The 13521-nt window shown below is 53.4% G+C and overlaps 1 protein-coding gene across 1 annotated transcript in view; it reads right to left on the bottom strand.

Annotated features, from left to right (window-relative positions):
- The window catches only part of NDST1 (N-deacetylase and N-sulfotransferase 1), a 62622-nt gene extending 62307 nt beyond the window's left edge, over positions 1-315 (bottom strand). The window contains exon 1 of the mRNA XM_040497790.1: positions 172-315. The gene's annotated coding sequence lies outside the window, so the exon portion shown is untranslated. The remainder of the gene's footprint in view (positions 1-171) is intronic.
- Positions 316-13521: the final 13206 nt, after the last annotated feature.

Raw genomic sequence — 13521 nt, 5'->3', positions numbered from 1 at the left:
CCCCCCCCCGCCCCGCGGTCCCGCGGCGGGGAGGTGGGGGTCTCCCCGAGAGCTGGAAGTTGGGGCGCGCTGCCCCCGCACCCCGCAGGCCGGCGGCGCACAGAGGGGCGAGCCCGCGCGCCCAGGGCCCCCAGCCCGTCTCCCCTTCCCCTCGCCGGCCGCGGCGCCTACCTCCCCGAATCGCGGCCGTGGGAGCGGGGTTCGATCCCGTGATGGAGCGTGGGTGCCGGCCCGAGATCGGCTCCGGAGGCCCCGGCGGCCGGCGGGCGTGCGGCGAGCGCCCCGGGGCGGGGGCCGGGGCGGGACCGGGAGCTGCTATCAGGGCTGGATTTCTCGGCTTCCACCCGGATTCTCCCTCGGCTCTCCCGGCCGATTCGGTGCTGCTCGGCGACCACGTGACGCGGGCTGCCTTTGACCCCTGTCTCCGAGCGGGTAGGGGGCGGGGGCCGGAGGGGGTGTCAGATGCGGGACCCACGAGGGCCCCGGGCGGCTGCCGGGCGTCCTGGAGGCGGTGACCCCGGGGAAACAAAGCCCGGGGGAAGCCCACAAGTTATTCGGGGTCAAAGAGGGAACAGCGCTGGGGGTCGGAGAGGCTTCAGAGAAAACTAGGGAGACAAAGACCCGCGCCCGCCGCGCCTCCGGGGGCCCTGGGAGCGCCCTGGCCGGGCCCGAGGGGCCCTCCCGGCTCTGCCGCCGCTGGGCTTATGACAACTGTCCAGGGCCTCCCCGGACGGCTCCCCGACAACCAGGACTCTCTGCCGGAGTGACCCCTCCTGGGCAGGCCTTCCCCACCCCACCCCACCCCACCTTTGCCCTGACTCTTGAAAACCCCTTTATTTCCTTTATCGTGATTATCTGGTTCATTTACTGGTCTCATTGTTTACTAGAATGTCATCTCCCCCAACAAGTTGTTCCCAGCTGAATCCCTAGCGCCTAGCACGTAACAGGCAGCTGAAAAGGTGGATGACCTTGTGCAGATTTCTTCTCCCCCTGAGCCTCGGGTTCCCATCCCCAGTGTCATTTCAACCCTCTCAAGGACCCTGCAAGTTAGGCCAGACTACAGTGGCCTTCCTCATGAAACAGATGGGGACAGTGAGGCCCAGAGACATGGGATGATTTCTCGGAGGCTCATAGAGAGCTGAATGGAGGCTGCTCAGATCTGACTGACTAGGTAGGGGCTTTTTGGCGTCCATGAACCATCCAGAACCAGGAGGGATGCGGCGGAGGGGGAGGGGTGAATTCGATTAGTGAGCCTTGAGGAGCTTGCTAATGATGTATGTAACTAGGCCCCTCCCCTGGCGGTCCTGACTCTGTGGACCTGGGGTGGGGCTGGGGCAAATTTGGAAAACAGTAGATTGGTAGTTTCTTAAGAACCTTCTGAGGCTCAAGATTAACTGTAGGAACAAAGCTCAAAAAGCGTACGAGCAGCGGGGCCTGGGTGGCTCAGTTGGTTGAGCATCCACTCTTGATGTCCACTCAGGTCATGATCTCATGGTTGTGAGATCGAAGCCCACGTCCAGCTCACTGTTGAGCTCGAACCTGCTTCGGATTCTCTCTCTCTCCCTCTCTCTCTCTCTCTGCCCCTCCCCTGCTTGTTCTCTCTCTCTCTCTCTCTCAAAATAAATAAATAAACTAAAAAAAAAAAAAGTATATGAACAACCAGAGCAGAGCCAAGAGAGGTAGAAAAGCCAAACCTGACATGTGAGAGTAGGATAGACTCACCCCAATCCCCCTAAAAACTAACTTTGTGCTGGGGGGAAGAGGTTTTCAGCCAGCCCATGCATGTTTCACAGGGAAAGATCCTAAGCCCCACAAGGTGCTGGGGGATGGGACTGGGTTCCTGACTCCTAGCTGTGCCCAAGTGACAGCTTTGGGCGGAGTATCATCAGACAGGAAGGAGCCTAATCGTGGTGGTCACAGGCCCAAATTGCAGGCCCCATTCAAAGATGGGCTTGTGACTTCTTAGTGCATACTCCAGCCCTGCCACTCGTAAATCAGCATCTACCAGCAAATTATCCTGTATCATCTATGTTCCTGTGGTCAATGATCTAAAAGTCCTTGAATATGCTCTGAGTCTTAGGCAGGTTAAATAAGCCCCCCCTAGAATCTTACTCATGCTAATCTCTGCTTTAGAAGGCCACTTCCAGGGCACCTGGTTCAGCATCTGACTTTGGCTCAGCTCACGATCTCATGGGTTGTGAGTTCAAGCCCCGCGTCGAGCTCTGTGTGCTGACAGCTTGGAGCGTCGAGCTCTGTGTGCTGACAGCTTGGAGCCTAGAGCCTGTTTTGGATTCTGTGTCTCCCTCTCTCTCGGCCTCCCATCCCCCACCCCCCTGCCCGGTCCCGTCATGCTCTCTCTCTCTCCCTCCAAAATAAATAAACATTAAAAAATTTTTTTTCAACGTTTATTTCTTTTTGGGAGACAGTGAGAGACAGAGCATGAGTGGGGGAGGGGCATGGAGAGAGGGAGACACAGAATCCGAACCAGGCTCCAGGCTCTGAGCTGTCAGCACAGGACACGACACAGGGCCTGACCTCATGAACTGTGAGATCGTGACCTGAGCCGAAGTCAGACGCTTAACTGACTGTGCCACCCAGGTGCCCCAAATATTAAAAAACAATGTTAGAAGACGATTTCCACCCACCTGAGGTCCTGTGAACATCTTCACTGTGCCAGGCACTGAGCTCCTGTACCGGTAAAGGGAGAAGCAGGGGTGAAAGACACACGGGTCTGCAGTCAAGTGGACGAGCATGTTCAGAGACAATCTGCATGTCCCTCCTGTGTCCAGGAGGGATTGCCTGCTAGGGAGGACCAGGGCAAGGGCTATGGCCCATAGTAAGAGGGGAATAGAATGAGGGAGCTTTGGGGAGAGGCAGCCTGGGAGCAGGAGCAGGATGAACGGGTAGGATTGGGGCGGGCAGAAGGACACATTCAGCACGAGGAACAACCCGTGCAAAGGCCACGTAGACCGTGCTCAGGAAAAGCTGAGTGTTGCCTGGGCAGGAGACAGGGGGCAGGAGGAGAAGGCGGAGGAAGCAAGAAGGAAGAAATGAGCAAGAAAACTGGAGAGGTGGGTTAGGAGCAAAAATGATAGGTGACCTCTTGGGGGAAGCTCCACGGATCAGACATTATCTTGAGGACCTGGTGGAGAAGACGGCTGTAAGCAGGTGGAAGAGGTGATAAGAGCCATGCTGTGGGAGGGTTGAGGGGAAGGGTGGCCAGTCAGGTCACAAAGCCATCCTCCTGACCAAGCTGATGGAGATCTGGCGTCTCATCATTGGAGCTGCAGGTCCAAAGCATTTGGGGGGCAGCAGTGAGCTGGGGTAACTCCCCATCATGGGTAGCTACCTCTTCCGACGCTTCCCAAGTCTTCAGAGTTGCTGTTCACCAAGCTGGCCCCAAGGCCCTCCAACTCACCCAGAAAGCCTCCCAGGAGGCAAGGCCCAGGACCCACCCAGAAGATTTGCCTCCATGGAACTGGGTGAAGCTGAGGACCTGCGTTTCCAACCACACCCCAGGAAGTCCTGAGGAAGGCGGTCCAGATACCCTCCTCCTCCATCCCCTCAGGACCCACCCATACCTCCCAGAGCTTTGGGGACTTTCTTTGTGCTGACAATTCCCCCAGACCCAGACCCCCTCCTCCGCCCCAGGTGGCCTCTCCTCTGCCCACTTGACATATCCCTGGGCTGTCTGAAGGTCACCTTTATCCAACTCCGCAAGTCAGAGCCTGGACTCATCATCTTCCACCCAGATCTTCTTCTTCTCCTCCTCCTCTTCCTCCTCCTGTGTCCCCAATTCACATGTCTAGTCCAGAAATCTGACACCAGCCCCTTGTCCCCATACCCCCTTCACGAGCAAGTCCCATTGGCTCTGCCTCCAGATTTGTTTTTAACCTAACAACCCCATTTCTTCTTCTGCACCACTGCCACCCTAGTCCAAGCAGCTCTTTTGTCCCTACCGTGGTCCATGTTCACAGCCTGTTAATTGCTCTCTCTCTCTCCCTCCCTCCCTCCTGCTTTGCTCCCTCTGATGCAACCTCACCATGCTCGTTTCTTCCTTGAAATTACCAATGGCTTCCCATGGATCTTAGGATAAATTACCTGCCTTGATGTCCAGCCTCACCTCTTATCCTAAATAAGCAATGTCCCACCTTCCCCTTTACCTGCCTAAGTCCTTGATAACAGTGCGGACTCAGCCAGACTGCCTGGGTTTGAATGCTGGCCTTTCCACTTATAAGCTATGTGACCTTGGTCCTATTTGTCAACCTTTCTGTGCTCAGTTCCCTCACCTCTAAAATGGGGGCAACAATAGCATTGTGCTTTATAGGGCTGTTGTGAGTTTTAAGTGAGTTAATTACATAATGCCCTCAGGGTGGTGTCTATCACAGGGTGGACATTATTTAAATGTTAAGTATTAATTAGGATACTTTAAGTCTCAGGCTAAATTCCATCTCTTGCGGGGCTTCCCTTTGACCCCTAATCCAGACCAGGCTTGCGGGTCTACATGTCTCACCCCCTCTTCATCACCCTTGTATTTACTTGTCCTCTGCCCATCTCTCCCCCTAGAGTGCGAGCTCTGTGTGGGCAGGCCTTTGTTGGTCTTACGCCCCTCAGAGCCCCACCACCCTGCACAGTGGCAGACGTGGGGTAGGCAGCCCGCACAGAGTCACTAACCAAACAGATGAGCTGAAATTCAGTAGACGCAGGACCAAATAGAGAGACTGTCTACCTATGAAAAGTTCATCAACGGCACTTTATTCATTTATTTATTTGACATTTTTAGTACCTCTCCTATAGTCTTCCTCATGCCATCCTTATGGGGGAGGACAGGAGAGGAGGGACACAGAGACGAGCAAGATAGATATGGCCCCTGCCCCTGAGGAATGCATAGTCCACGGCAGAGAGAACGAGTACATGCCTCGGAAGATACAACGCAGGGTAACCATGTGGTTACACTGGCCTGTAACAATCTTGTTTTGTGGCAGGGGTTACACTGGCCTGTAACAATCTTGTTTTGCGGCAGGTTTTTGGAACAATGAAAGTGAAAAGTAACTGAAAGCAGACACAGTTGCCAGAATCCCCAGTTCCTAGCAAGGTTGTCTTTAGAGCATTCAGGCTCTAAATGTCCTAAGGGCGTTCAGGCCACCTCCTCTTTTTCTGTCTGGAGACCTCCTATTCAGTCTTCAAGGCCCCTTAAGCAACACCTCCTCCGGGAAGTCATCTTGCCTCTGCCAAGGCTCTTTAAGGGCCCCAGTCATGGCTCTAGTGAGTTTTCTTGGACTACAGGGGGATTTGTCAGGACAATCCAAATTTCATGTCATTTGCTTCTTTAAAAAAATACAAGGTGATTCAATGAATGTGTAACTACATGTGATTTCATGTTTGGACTTCAGGGGAGGCAGAAAATAGCCTCTGTCAGGCCACGTGACCTGATTTGTGGTTTGGAGAATACAGTCACCGTAATTACAACACTGACCACATGGTGTAACAGTTTCCTCTCTCTCTCTCTCTCTCTCTCTCACGCACACACACACACGCACACGCACACGCATGCACACATGCACGCACTTGCACGCACGCACACACACACATACATTGAGTGCTTCCTGGCAGATCTTGATATCTCTCAAATAAATAAATAAAGGAAAAAATCTGTGAAATGGGCAGATTATCCATGCTTCAGATGGACAATGGATATAGAATGTTCTGGGAACCAACCAAAGACTGTGTGTCTGAGATGGGATATAGGAGTAATTAACAGCAATTAATTAATTACTTGCCCTGGTGCGTGCCACCCACTTTCTGTTTGTTACTCAGCAACCCAGACAGCGTGAAGCTCAGAGAGGCGAAGCACCTTCCCCAAGGTCGCCCAGACAGGAGTAGCTGAGGAGAGTTCAAATCCAGGTCCATCCAACTAAAGGACTGTGTTCTTGTCACTCTTCACCCCACCTGGTGCCGAGGGGCCATGAGCCCCCACACTGTCCAAGCCCACCTAGGTTCTGTGCTCCCTTCCCTCACTGCCAGGGGGGGGGGCCCTTCTTACCCCTCCCTGTTGTACACCCACTTTCACTGATGCTGCAACTGGTTTCCAAAGCAGTTCCATCTCTGGGGCCAGTTTCCTGTTTTGGGCAGAGACTGAAGATCCATATCGCCCCTTCCCCAGACTGTCCCTCACTCTCAGGAGCCGCCGCTGGCCGCTGGCTCACCCAGCACAATCCCTTTCCAGGGCAGCACTTCTCCTTTGTTTTGGAAAGCATTTTCTCATTCTGGAAACCGAGTGCTGGGCACCACATAGCAGTCCTGAGAGGTAGACACAGTGGAGATTTTTCACTCCCCTGTTGCAGATGAGAAAGTGGAGATGTGGCTAACCTGTAGGAGGTCCCCATGGCTGGCAAAGGAGCGGAGCTGAGGCTAAACGTGATCTTTGGGCCACCTGCCTGCTTTCTTCTTGTGGACCCTGTGGACCCATAGAACAGCTAGAATGGGAAAGGAGGGAAAGGAGGGTGAACATCTTCACAATGCGGAAGAGGTAAAGGGTTCTGCAAACAAATGTAAATCACTTAATTTCTTTTTTCTGTGTTCATTGTGATGCACCAATTACAACCTGTGCGCGCGCGCGCGCGCACACGCGCGCACACACACACACACACACACACACACACACACACACACACAGGTGGTCTCTAAATGATGTTACTGCAAGAGCTCAAAGTCGCCTGAGGGCAGGGCAGGGTCCAGGGTTGAGTTGAAGCCTGGCAAGCGGAGTGGAAGGCTCAGCCGTCAGGGTGGCAGGTGCCAAGGGCCTGGAGGGACTGTTCTTTCCCAAACCTCTTGGTTGCAGCTGCCCGCTGCCGGTCAGAGGTACTCTGCCTGGCCTTGCCCCTTCCCCCAGGCCATTTCTCATCCATTCCTCCACTGTCTGGCCTCCTCATTCTTCAATCCTCTTCAATTGATCCCCTGGAGCTAAATACTTTTAACATCACTCAATCAAAAGATTACACTAATCAGGGGCGCCTGGGTGGCTCCAGTCGGTTAAGCGGCTGACTTTGGCTTAGGTCATGATCTCACGGTTCAGAAGTTCAAGCCCCGTGTCAGGCTCTGTGCTGACACCTGGGAGCCTGGATCCTGCTTTGGATTCTGAGTCTCCCTCTCTCTCTGTCCCTCCCCTGCTCATGCTCTCTCTCTCTCTCTCTCTCACACACACACACAAACATTTTTTAAACAAGATTACACTAATCAAAGTTGGGAGGGGGGCATTTCTCTATAAGATTTCCAACAATTATCCTAGTTCATTCTGATCACTCCCACCCTGAGGGTGGGGTTAAGCATTATAATGCCCATTCTTTAGCTAAAGAAACTGAGACTCCGGGCCCCAGTAGAAGTCCCCCCCCCCCCCGCCCCACACATACCCCCCACATAAAGCTGGGAGGGATGGTCTAGGTCTAGGTCACCTGGTCTGGAGGCTGCTGTCCCGTTTTCCTTGGTCCCCACCATTTCGTACACATGCCCAGTCCACTTCTTCATTCGCACTATGGGCCCCCTTGGCATCTTAGTTTATTTCCTGAACTAGTCCTAATCTGCCTCCTTCCAGAAATGGAGAAACTGAGGCCCAGGGAGGGGCAGAGCCCTGCCCCCATCACCTCTGATGTAGCACAGCCAGGACGACCTGGGAGGGCCCTGCCAGGCAGCCGTCCCCAGTGCCCCGCTGCACACGGAGCAGAAGCTGAGGAAGTGGCACTAACTAGCCGGGCAAGGACCCCCCAGGACCACGTGTTAACATCATTCCTGGGCCCTTGCGGATGCGCCAGCACGGGGAGCGGGGCAGAGCTGACCTGGTGGGAAGCTGGCTCCGTGACGGGTATGATGGTCTGGAGCTATCTGCTCCAACAGGCACGGAAGTTTTATCATTCCGAGGCCCCTCTTCACAGGGACCTGCCTGGGCTGGGTCTGTCCTGAGATGGTGCGGGGCTGGGGGATGGAAGAGTGAGGGACCCTTTGGAACTCTTTGGAGTTCCCTCTCTCTCTAGCATACACTCCATCCCCAGAGGCTAACCCACAGGTTGCCCTCAGCCAGCTGCCCCACCCTCACAGCCCTCTCGCCACTGACCCCTCTACTCCAGGCGGCCTGGGCCCCTCAGGACCTGAGCACAAACATCCTTTCTGCCCAGGATTCCCTCACCTCCATCTCTTCACAATTCCAATTCCCCACCCCTTCCTTCAAGTCCCACCTCCTGCAGGAAGCCTTCCCTGACTGACCTCTGGTCTTCCGCCTCTGAATTGCTGGGGCCCTCTGAGTCATTGCCACTTAGTCCTGCCTTGGAATTCCTGATTCGGTTGGGGAAAAGGCCTCTTCCTTCTTCCTCTCAGAGTCTCACTTTTCAAGCAGATCTGGGGCATTCTAAATGGATCCCCTGATTCCTGTGCCACACCACGCCCCAGTACCCATGGTCACCCACCCCCCCATCTTCCTGGAGCTGAAAACAGGGCAGAGTCGAGACCATGAGGTACAGGCAGTTATCCAGATGGACAGACAGGATAATCTACAAATTAGAGGCTGGAAGGACCCCCCCCCACCTCTGTTATTGGGACCCCAGGAACAGTTCTGAGGGATGGGGAAGCAGAGAGGGTCATCTGGACCTGAAGGTCCCTGCTTGGGGGGTCCTTGAAGCCCATCTTTAGGAACAGTTGTCAAAGTAGTCCCTGCAGCCTGTAGGCCAACAGCCTGGGAAGGGAAGGGACCGGACCCAGAGTCCTTACCTTTCATGGGGAGGAGGATGCAGACTTGTCTGGAAGGCCCTGGAAGGTGCTCTGGGAACCAATCTCAAAGGTCGAAAAAGCTGCAGGGGGTGGATCCCACCCAACATGGAGAAACTAATCATTCGAGGAGTCCAGCAGCCTTGGCCCCAGGGTGCTTTCTGCCAGGTGATGGGAAAGGGTGGGCAGAACTCATCAGCACTGGTCAGGGTTGAATAGAAGGGTCCCTACTCTGGGTGGGAGAAAGACCAGGAGTCTTCTCCAATTCTTCTAGGCTAGGCTCTGAGAGTTAGTGTCTAAGATTCAAATAAGCGATGTAAAGATCTGGAAATCTGGTTCTAGAATTCTATCACTTTAAGGTTCTGAAATGCCACAATTTCATGAGTCTGAGATTTTTAAAAAAAATTTTTTTTTTTTTTTTTTTTTGAGAGACAGAGACAGAGACAGAACGTGAGCAGGGGAGAGGCAAGGAGAGAGGGAGACACAGAATCTGAAGCAGACTCCAGGCTCTGAGCTGTCAGCACAGAGCCTGACATGGGGCTCAAACCCACCGACCGGGAGATCATGACCTGAGCCAAAGTCAGACGCTTAACTTACTGAGCCACCCAGGCACCCCTCATGAATCTGAGATTTTTAAATATTATGATTCTTAGGTTCTGGAACAGTTCTGTCCATTAGAAATATAATGCAAGCCACAAATCAAATTTAAAATTTTCTAGTAGCCACATTTTAAAAAATACAAAGAAACACGTGAACTTAATTTTAGTAATACATCATATGAACTCAATATACCCAAACCATTTGCATTTTGACATGCAATTATATAAAGAAACTATTATTGAGATGTTTTAAATTCTTTTGTACTAAATCCCAAATCCACTGGTACTTCACATCTACAAGCACATCTCAATTCCGACTGGCCATATTTCAAGTGCTCACTAGCCACACGTGGCCAGTGGCTACAGTATTGGACAGCAGTTTAGAGATCTAAAATCTATACCTCGTTTTTCTACAACTCTAGGAGGTGGTGCCTCAGAGATTCTAGAATTCGGCACCATACTCTGGTTCTGTAATGTTATAATGGTGATTCCACCAGATTAAAACTCTTCCCTGAGTCTACCCCAAGTCTGTTTCTGGATTAAGGCTCCCGCCCCACCACAATGTCTTTTGTGTGGAAAGAAATCCAGGCCCCTGCCGAGTCCCAGGGGGGTGGAGGGCAAGGAGCCCTCCCCTCAGCTGCCCCCTCCATCTGGCCCAGCCAGTGGAAGAGGGGTGGGCGTGCCCATGTGCCCAGCGTGCTGGCCTGCCTGTGTGGAGCTGCCGCACCAGCCATCCCTCCAGCTCATCATCTCTCCATCCATGCGCACAAGCCTGGAAGTGAGACTCCTGCCTTTGAATCTTCCTGGGGAGGGGGCGTGCCCCTGCCTCCCTCCCTTGGTTTCTGTCCGCCCCAGAGAGAGCATCTGGGGACTGCTGCCACAGACGGAGCTGGGAAGTGTGGTTAAAACCCCAGATGGGGTCCGCCGAGGGTGGAACTGGTCTCCATTTGCTGGAGCCTGAAGCCTGGAGCCCCGGAGGAGGGCAGGAGTCAGAAACCTGCCATCTGGGGCTGGAAGACCCGGGAGGGCTCTCTGAGGTCATGTGATGTATCCCTTGAGTTGTGCAGATGAGGAAACTGAGGCTGGAGAGCAGAAAGGGTTTCCCAATCGAGGCATAAGTGTTGTGCTCCGCCAGAAGGATGCCTTCTGGTTAACCACAGGGTCCCTCTTCCTACTCCCAAATTCCCCCTCCTGTCTCCGCCTGTGGGGAAAGCGAAAGCACAAACCCAGCATGGCGAGACATCGGGAAAGCTGCGGGAAGGCCCCACAGGTGTTTCCTCCAGGTGAATGGCTTCTTGGCTCATGCCAGGCTCAGAGACCCCCGGACTCCAACCTTGCCCCCAGGCTCTCGGGTCCTTCAGAGGGTCTGGGGAATGGGGACTTAGGTACAGGCGGGAGTCTGGGCAAGGCAGAAGCTGGAGCTGGACAGTGAGAGGCTTGGTCAACATCGATCTGCCCCCACTCTGCCCTGCACTTCAAAGTGGTTGTGCAGCCACGGTCCCACTTTATCCTCCTCAGAGTGCAAGAGGAAAGGTGGACAGGACTTGCCAATAGCACATAAACTCCCAGCCCAAATGCCATGCAGAGAGCCTGCTGCTGGAGCTTTGTGACTATTCCGTTTTCTACAGGTGGGGAAACTGAGGCCCAAAGAACCACTATGACCTGTCTCAGGTAACAGAGCCAGAGGGAGTCCCTGGGGGAATGATTGGTTCCACACGCATCCCAGGAGCCTCCCACCTTGCTCCGCTCCCAAGCACCCAGACGCTCTGCAGCTGAAGAGACAAACATCAGGAGTCACCCGCAGCCACATTTTCCATGGGCTGCTTTCCAGTCTGGGTTTCCCCTCTGAGGAAAGCCCCAAGGTTGTTCTGCATGGTCAGGAGAACCAGAGAGGAAATGACAAAGATCCTGCTACAGAGGGCAACAGAACACAGCCCAACCTTTGGCCTCTAGGGATGTGGCTGTGCCGAAGTGGGGGCAGGGGCCAGGTGTTGAGGGGAAGGGCAGCAGGAAGGTAGACCCAGAATCTAGATTTGGAAAAGCACACATTTTGGAGGCAGGCAGACCTGGGTTTGAGTCCCAGTGCTGCCACTGAGTTGCTGCGTGCTTTTGTGTCTGTGACTTCACCCAGACTCCCTCTGCTGTTAGCTGGCTAATGCCCATCTCCGGGGTAGTGGGAATCTGCCCAGAGTCAGTGCTGAATAAATGTGAGTTCTCGCTCAAATGCCCTTCCAGGAACCAAGCAGTCCTGGGGTCCCCCATCTGCCACACTTTGCTGCCATAAATATGCTCCATAAATACTTACTGAGTAAATGCATGAATGAATGATTATTGTCAACCAAAACTATAGCAAAATATAGAGGAGGGCTAGTCTATCAGGACATCTGACAGACCGTCACAGCGTGCTGAGTGGTCTCGTCTTTTAAGGAATATAATAACAGCAAATGTTGTGAAAGCACTCACTGTCTGTCAGGCTTTGCTAAGAACCTTAGAGTGTTTAGTTTTCCCAGTGGCACTCAGAAGGAGTAACGTGTTCTAGATGAGGAAACTGAGGCACAGAGAGGCTAAATAGTCCTGAGGTCACATTGCTGGTTGTGGCCGTTCCTAGGCATGGATCCAGAGCTCACAGACTTCACTCAGGGATGACAGAGGACCCTTTCGCTCTCTCTTCCAGGTTCCCCTGGCCAGATCTCCTCTAGGGGGGAGGGGCTCCCCTTCCCAGGCTGGTGCTGCTGCTGCTTAGGGATCCCCATGAGTTTTGGAGGCACCTGCCAATCAGCTGCTGGGAGTATCCGTGAGAGAGAAGTGGGGGTCTTTCCACGCCAACCCTGTCCCCTGGGACCCTTGGTCAGAGACTAATTCTCATAGCTTTCTGGCTGCTTGCTGACCCGAGGGAGGCAGGAAGCAAGGCCACCAGGGATTTGGGCTCCGGCTCCTTTGTCCTCCCTCAGCTCATCCTCTCCCTCCCCTGCTGCAGTTTCTGGACCTTCCTCTTTCTTGCCCAAAAGCAGACCTTGAACTTGAGGTTCGCTCTCGGGGCAGACTTTCCAGCAAGGGTGCAAAATAACTCAGGGCTGGAATCCAGGAACTAGGTTCAATGCGCTGCAATAACCCAAGGGTCCTTTTCTCTCTAGGTGGGCAGATTTGTAGAAAACCTGCCCCCAAATGGTCAGGAGTGTGCCAACAGCTCATGTGCACACATATCAGTTTACAGAGAAGCTTCAGTGATCATGCGGTTTCATCCAGACCACCCCGGTTAGAAATGTGTTAGATTGCTATCACTCCAATTTAAGAGAAGAGGAAACCGAGGCCCAGGAGGGTTAAATGCTGGTTCATGATTATGCAGACATTTAGAGGCAGAAGCGAATGTTTACCCAAGGCTCCAGAGATTGTATGATAATGATAACTATTGTTGCAAATATTTACCAAGCTCTGGCTCAGCCAGGAGTTCTTCTCTTACCTCATTTAATCCCCTCAACAAATTTAAGTGGTGACCCCCATTTTGTAGATGCAGAAACTGAGGTTCAGAGGAGCAAATCACCTACTCAAAGTTCAGTTATTTACATCCACTAGACAGAGTCAGATTAGAACTCAAGTCTGTCTGGCTCCAAAGTCTCAAATCATACAGGCGAGACAGACCTACCTCCGCCTGGGGTGAAGGAGTCCCCCTGTTTCCCAAAGTGGGGCCTGGGATGAGCCTGGCCTCACTCCCTGCATGGTGCTGCTTCAGGCCTGGTACACACAGGTTCTGGAAGCCCCTCAGGCAACAAGCCCTGGGAAATATAGCAGGGGCCGCAGGACTTTGGGGGGTGTTGGTTGGGCATGTGAGCCCATGTGAGCCCTCCACACATAACAGCAGCCCCTGGTCTAAGCTAACGTGGCCTGAATGTGACAGCCTCACTGATCAGCTCACACATGTGTGCACATGGCTTCCTTTCTTCCCTCCTTCCCTTCTTTCTTCCTTCCTCCCTTCCCTCCCTCCTTCTTTCCTTCCTTCACCAAACACCAGCCCAGTGGCCCTCGTATTTTTTACACAGACATTCACTTCTTTTGCCGACCTTCCCAGGCAAGAATAGTTACGTACTTTGTGGAGTCCAGTACAAAATAAAGATGCAGAGCCCCTTGTTCAAAAATTAAGAATTTCAGGGAGCGCCTGGGTGGCTCAGTC

Source organism: Herpailurus yagouaroundi, unplaced genomic scaffold (genome assembly GCF_014898765.1).
Source record: "Herpailurus yagouaroundi ecotype Mexico unplaced genomic scaffold, PumYag 29, whole genome shotgun sequence".
NCBI classification, from domain to species: Eukaryota; Metazoa; Chordata; class Mammalia; order Carnivora; family Felidae; genus Herpailurus; species Herpailurus yagouaroundi.
Note: the sequence above shows the minus strand (reverse complement) of the source record. Positions and strands in the feature narration are given on the sequence as shown.